Source organism: Capra hircus, chromosome 3 (genome assembly GCF_001704415.2).
Source record: "Capra hircus breed San Clemente chromosome 3, ASM170441v1, whole genome shotgun sequence".
Lineage (NCBI taxonomy): Eukaryota > Metazoa > Chordata > Mammalia > Artiodactyla > Bovidae > Capra > Capra hircus.
In genome coordinates this window covers 27405543-27411730 of record NC_030810.1, presented here as the reverse complement: position 1 = coordinate 27411730, position 6188 = coordinate 27405543, and positions in this window count along the sequence as shown.

The window sequence follows — 6188 nt, the reverse complement described above, 5'->3', positions numbered from 1 at the left end:
ATGCTTATATCTTTCCTTTTCTCCTTTGCCTTTCACTTCTCTTCTTTTCTCAGCTATCTGTAAGGCCTCCTCAGACAGCCATTTTGCTTTTTGCATTTCTTTTTCTTGGGGTTGGTCTTGATCCCTGCCTCCTGTACAGTGTCACAAACCTCTGTCCATAGTTCATCAGTCACTCTGTCTATCATATCTAGTCCCTTAAATCTATTTCTCACTTCCACTGTATAATCGTAAGGGATTTGATTTAGTTCATACCTGGATGGTCTAGTGGTTTCCCTACTTTCTTCAATTTAAGTCTGAATTTGGCAATAAGGAGTTCATGATCTGAGCTGTAGTCAGCTCCTGGTCTTGTTTTTGCTGACTGTATAGAGCTTCTCCATCTTGGGCTGCAAAGAATATAATCAATCTGATTTCAGTGTTGACCATCTGGTGATGTCCATGTGTAGAGTCTTCTCTTGTGTTTTGGAATAGGGTGTTTCCTATGACCAGTGCATTTTCTTGGCAAAACTCTATTAGCCTTTGCCCTGCTTCAATCTTACTCCAAGGCCAAATTTGCCTTTACCCCAGATGTTTCTTCGGAGAAGGCAATGGCACCGCACTCCAGTACTCTTGCCTGGAAAATCCCATGGATGGAGGAGCCTGGAAGGCTGAAGTCCATGGGGTCGCTGAGGGTTGGACACGACTGAGCGACTTCACTTTCACTTTTCACTTTCATGCATTGGAGAAGGAAATGGCAGTGTTCTTGCCTGGGGAATCCCGGGGACGGAGGAGCCTGGTGGGCTGCCGTCTATGGGGTCACACAGAATCGGACACAACTGAAGTCTTAGCAGCAGCAGCAGCCAGGTGTTTCTTGACTTCCTACTTTTGCATTCCACTCCCCTATAATGAAAAGGACATCTTTTTTGGGTGTTAGTTCTACAAAGTCTTGTAGGTCTTCATAGAACCATTCAACTTCAGCTTCTTCAGCATTACCGGTCAGGGCATGGACTTGGTTTACTGTGATATTGAATGGTTTGCCTTGGAGACGAACAGAGATCATTCTGTCTCTTTTGAGATTGCATCCAAGTACTGCATTTCAGATTCTTTTGTTGACTAGCATAACGCAGGCACTGACGAGGTCAGTGGAGAGTTTTTTCTTAAAACTCTGATTGGCTGATAAAGATAGCATTGTGATTGGTGAATAAGACAACCTAATAGAGCAAAAAAGTACAGGGTCCAGGTTAATTATTATGCAACAAATGCTGCTTTGTCCATTGGATATTGGTTTCAAAATAGGAGCCCATAGAGGTGAAAATGGAATAATAAACATTCTAGTTAATGCTGAAAAGATTGTAAAGGGACACTTCCCTTTCCAATGTGGAAGACTAGATAATCCAAAAATTCTCCTACCACAAAATACCTAGAAATGCTGCATAAAATACAACAAATGTTCTTTTAAATGCATACAATATAGGAGAGAGAAGTTTTCTGCTTTAATTTTATAGCCCTCTGTACTGTTTGAATGTGTGTATTACTTTTTTTTGTTACTACAGTATGTGTTATTTTAATTTTTGTCATCGTGTTTTATTTTCATTTAAACTATTTGTTTTTGAGTAGATAATACTTAAAACATGAATCAAGATTCAAAAATTTAAAAAGTCAAACTGCAAAATTTCTCTTTCCTACCCCTATTGCCAGCTCCCCAATTCCTCTTCCCTATCCTAGAAATATTTTATGTAGCTACCTTATAAAAGCAGAGGAAACATCTTGTGTTCTCAGTCACTCAGTCGTGTCCTACTCTTTGAGTCCATGGACTACAGCCCACCAGGCTCCTCTGTCCATGGAATTTTCCAGGCAAGAATACTAGAGCAGTTTGCCAGTTCCTGTTCCAGGGGATCTTCCCAATCTAGGGATCAAACTGACTTCTATTGTGTCTCCTGCATGAGCAGGCAGATTCTTTACCACAGCACCACTTGGAAAGCCCCACCAAGTGTATATATGCACACCTAAATAATGCTGTCCCTCTCTATAACACAAATTTTAGTTTTCTTCACACACTATTCCACATGTTGATTTTTTTCATACAATAGATTTTGAAGCTCATATCAGAACTTCCTGAATTTTTTCATAACTGAATAGTATTCAATTTATAGATAAACCATAATTTATTTAAGCAGTCCCTGTTGGATATTAACATGGTTTCCACTCTTTTGCTATTATAAGCATTTCTGCAATGAATAACTTTGTACATACGATATTTCACACCTGTGTGGTTATATCTGTAGGCTAAATCCTTAAAATTGGAATTTTATAGTAAGAAAATAGAGGTAACATATACCTCTAAACATAAACTGTCAATTGGTCTCCATTAAAGATATTCCTATCATCACTGTCAGAGTGCTCTGCATATATCCCTCAATAACTAAAACAGGATTTCCTTGGTGGTCCAGTGGTTAAGAATCTATCTGCCAATGTAGGGGACACGGGTTCAATCCCTGGTCCAGGAAGATTCCACATATCTTGGGGCAACTAAGCACAGGTACCACAACGACTGAACCACGCACCCTAGGGTGCTCTGCAACGAGAGAAGCCATTACAATGAGAAGCCATTGCACCACAGCAACATACAGCCGAGAAACTAAAATTAATAAATAAAATAAAAGTAACTAAAACAATCATTTTAAGTTCATATTATAATTCAGAAGAGATTATTGACGGAGTTTTGCTTAAAACCGGCAAGATTTAAAAGGAGGAAAAAATGTTATTACCTATGGCCCTGTTATTACTACCACTCTAATCCTACCTCCATTGCTTCTTTGCTAAGCTTCCTCGCTGCTACTACTGCTGCTAAGTCGCTTCAGTCATGTCTGACTCTGTGTGACCCCATAGACGGCAGCCCACCAGGCTCTCCCGTCCCTGGGATTCTCCAGGCAAGAATACTGGAATGGGTTGCCATTTCCTTCTCCAGTGCAGGAAAGTGAAAAGTGAAAGTGAAGTCGCTCAGTCGTGTCCGACTCCTAGCGACCCCATGGACTGCAGCCAATCAGGCTCCTCCATCCATGGGATTTTCTAGGCAAGAGTACTGGAGTGGGGTGCCATTGCCTTCTCTGAAGCTTCCTTGGAATCCCAGAAATAATCATAATGTAGAGAGGAGGCAGAGCACCTTTTTATTTTAAAAACCAGGTGCCAGATTTCCTCTTAGGAAAAGAAGTTTCTTTACTTGGTGTATTAGTTTGCTAGGGTTGCCATAACAAAGTCACAAACTGGATAATTTAAACAGCAGCAATGTATTTCTGCACAATTCTGGGGGATAGAAGTCTAGGATCAAGGTAATGGCAGGGTTCATTGTGTCTGAGGCCTTGGCTTCTCCTTGGCTTCTAAATGGCCATCTTCCCCTTTGTCTTCCCCTATACCCATCCATATTTAAAATTTTTTTCTTCTTCTAAGGACATCAGTCATGTTGGTTTAGGGCCAACCCTAATGACCTCAGACTTCCCTGGTGGCTCAGAAGGTAAAGTGTCTGCCTACAATGTGGGAGACCTGGGTTCAATCCCTGGGTTGGGAAGATCTCTTGGAGAAGGAAAGGGCAACCCACTCCAGTATTCTTGCCTGGAAAATCCCATGGACAGAGGATCCTGGCAGGCCACAGTCCATTGGGTTGCAAAGAGTCAGACACGACTAAGCGATTTCACTTTCTAATGACCTCATTTTAATTTAATTACCTCTTTAAAGACCTTATCTACAAATACATTGAGAGATACTGAGAGATAGGAATTCAACACATACATTTGAAGGAACACAATTCAGTCCATAACAGCTAGCATTAACCTCCTTAAGTATGACAGGTGAAGTTCCACAATTGTTTCCCAACCTCCTGTAAAAATCTTTCTATGCAACATCGTGTCTGTGACTCTTTAAGGAGTGGCAGAATTGGAGTTGTGTCCAGTAATGTGGAGGAAAGGGACAGGGAGAGATGGCCTGGTGATCCATAACCTCAATTAATTCATTGGAAACTAGAGCAGCTCACAAATAACCACAAGTGACATAAACCTCAATTAACCTTCAGGGTAACAGAGATGAACTACCATGAGATAGTGACAAAGATTCTATCACCAGATATCAGCACTAAGATGGTGGAGGAATAGGACGGGGAGACCACTTCCTCCCCCACAAATTCATCGAAAGACCATTTGAACACTGAGCAAATGAACACTGAACAAAACAACTTCTGAACTCTGGCGGAGGACACCAGGCACCCAGAAAGGCAGCCCATTGTCTTCGAAAGGAGGTAGGACAAAATATAAAAGATAAAAAGAGAGACAAAAGAGTTAGGGATGGAGACCCATCCCGGGAAGGGAGTCTTTAAAGAAGAGAAGTTTCCAAACACCAGGAAACCCTCTCACCAGCGGGTCTGTAGGGAGTTTTGGAATCTCAGAGGGCAACATGACCGGGAGGAATAAATAAATAAATAAAACCCACAGATCACACGCCTAACCGCAACTCCCAGTGGAGAAGTAGCCCAGGTGCTGGCGTCAGCCACCAGCAAGCAGGGGCTGAACAGGGAGGCCCAGGCTGCATTGCTTAGGGTTAGGACCGGGCCTGAATGCCCGGAGGGCATTCTGAGGGAGCTAACGCGAGATAGCAACCCAAACTGTGGGATAGCCAGAGAGAGGGGGAAAAAAAGAGGAGAGAGAGAGAACTTTCCCCAAAAACAACCTAGGGCTTTTGATGACAGAGTGTGTGGCTCTAAAGCACAGGTTCCAGCTTTCTTGTGTTAAGCTTAGGTTCTGTGAGTGCATTACTATTTACCCCATGAAATCACGTGTACAACACTCTGCTTTATAACTGGACTTGTATTATCACTTTTTTCTGTTACCACCCATTTCATGTTAGCTGCATTGTTAGTCAGCTTATAATTAAATTAACCGTGAATCATTTTAGCGGCATGTGAAGTGTAGTAACTAGTCCATTTTGTGGTCTTTTGACACACAGTTTTTATAATTTGCATCATTGGCTAATTAGTTGATATTTAAAATTCTTTGACGATTTGTCTGTGGTTTCATGCTTGATTTCTCTCCAAGTATTTGTAAAAGAACAGTTCTGTATATGTTTTCCTTGCTGTTGGAGTTCTCTGATGGTGTGTCTGCTTTCATCATTGGTTTTGATTTCCTGTCTAATCCTGTTGTCCAGACCCCACCCCCCCACCCCTGAGGTTGTAGTTTACCTATCCATCTCCCCTCCCCCGTCCCCCTACTTGCTCTGGTCATAGCAGTGCTGTGGTCCACAGCGTGTGTCACCTTAGTTGGGTTTGCGCTTTGTCTTCATGTCTCATTAAATGGTGTTTCTCCCCCATAGCAGTAAGTTTGAATTAGTGTATCACTATGCAGTTACTGAACTGAACTGAACTGAAGCAGTTACAGGGGAAGGCAATGGCAACCCACTCCAGTACTCTTGCCTGGAAAATCCCATGGATGGAGGAGCCTGGTAGGCTGCAGTCCATGGGGTCGCACAGAGTCGGACATGACTGAAGCAACTTAGCAGCAGCAGCAGCAGCAAGGCACTGCCGGGCCCACTCACAGAACAAAGGATTGAGCGAATACCAGAGGAAAGCTGCTGCTGCTACTGCTGCTAAGTTGCTTCATTCGTGTCCGACTCTGTGTGACCCCAGAGACGGCAGCCCACCAGGCTCCCCTGTCCCTCGGATTCTCAAGGCAAAAACACTGGAGTGGGTTGCCATTTCCTTCTCCAATGCATGAAAGTGAAAAGTGAAAGTGAAGCCGCTCAGTCATGTCCAACTTCTAGTGACCCCATGGACTGCAGCCCACCAGGCTCCTCTGTCCATGGGATTTTCCAGGCAAGAGTACTGGAGTGGGGTGCCATTGCCTTCTCCGAGAGGAAAGCTAGCCAGCAGCAGACCAGCCCATCCCCAGCCAGAGGCAGGGAGGCAGGCGGGCAACAGCCAGAACCAAAAGGCAAGGGGCAAACTTGGCCCCAGAGATGGCATCCTCTATCAAACTGCCAGCAGGCTCCCAGTTGCTAACCAAGTCTTCGTGGGATCCTGGATGGCTGACATCCGCCAGGAGGGTCACAGCCAGAGATCAGCTCCCCAGAGAAGGCACACGGCACACCTGAGATGGCACTCCCAGGAAGCCGAGTGCCTGGACCGGGGAGGTGAAAAGATGCACCGCCCCACCTGGGGAGAGTGCACTGGC